The sequence below is a fragment of the Triticum aestivum genome, unplaced genomic scaffold (genome assembly GCF_018294505.1).
Source record: "Triticum aestivum cultivar Chinese Spring unplaced genomic scaffold, IWGSC CS RefSeq v2.1 scaffold155716, whole genome shotgun sequence".
Taxonomy (NCBI): domain Eukaryota; kingdom Viridiplantae; phylum Streptophyta; class Magnoliopsida; order Poales; family Poaceae; genus Triticum; species Triticum aestivum.
In genome coordinates, this window is record NW_025306146.1 from 1 (window position 1) to 757 (window position 757).

Consider the following 757-nt stretch of genomic DNA (forward strand, 5'->3'; position numbering starts at 1 on the left):
GTCTTCGTCCCTTATCCTTGCCCCTCCCAGCTCCACTACAAAGACGATTGTACATTGCTTTGGCCGCTCCCTCTCAACTACGGAGACGAGTTTAACGCGGTTTCCACCCCTCCCTCTCAACCGCACCAGTGCACGCTTGCCGCGCCACAACGCTGACGCTGGACCCGTGAATCGTGAGCACCCAGCTATGACTTACCGCACTCGTGCAAAATAATAAAACACGGTAAATATATTACTTACACGTGCGTTTTGTTTTGCAAGCGGCGCGAAAAAAATTAAAAAGGGAATGCAACACGAGGACTTTCAGGAGGTCACCCATCCTAGTACTACTCTCGCCCATGCACGCTTAACTTCGGAGTTCTGATGGGATCCGGTGCTTTAGTGCTGGTATGATCGCATCCGACATGTTACCCCGGTCTTCGTCCCTTATCTTTGCCCCTCCCAGCTCCACTACAAAGACGATTGTACATTGCTTTGGCCGCTCCCTCTCAACTACGGAGACGAGTTTAACGCGGTTTCCACCCCTCCCTCTCAACCGCACCAGTGCACGCTTGCCGCGCCACAACGCCGACGCTGGACCCGTGAATCGTGAGCACCCAGCTATGACTTACCGCACTCGTGCAAAATAATAAAACACGGTAAATATATTACTTACACATGCGTTTTGTTTTGCAAGCGGCGCGAAAAAAATTAAAAAGGGAATGCAACACGAGGACTTCCCAGGAGGTCACCCATCCTAGTACTACTCTCGCCCAAG

At 51.5% G+C, this 757-nt stretch overlaps 1 non-coding gene across 1 annotated transcript; it reads right to left on the reverse strand.

Annotated features, from left to right (window-relative positions):
* Window positions 1-283: 283 nt before the first annotated feature.
* Window positions 284-401, reverse strand: LOC123179559 (5S ribosomal RNA). Its single transcript, XR_006490456.1, has one exon. It is a non-coding gene; the product is annotated as a 5S ribosomal RNA (ribosomal RNA).
* Between the last annotated feature and the right edge of the window lie 356 nt (window positions 402-757).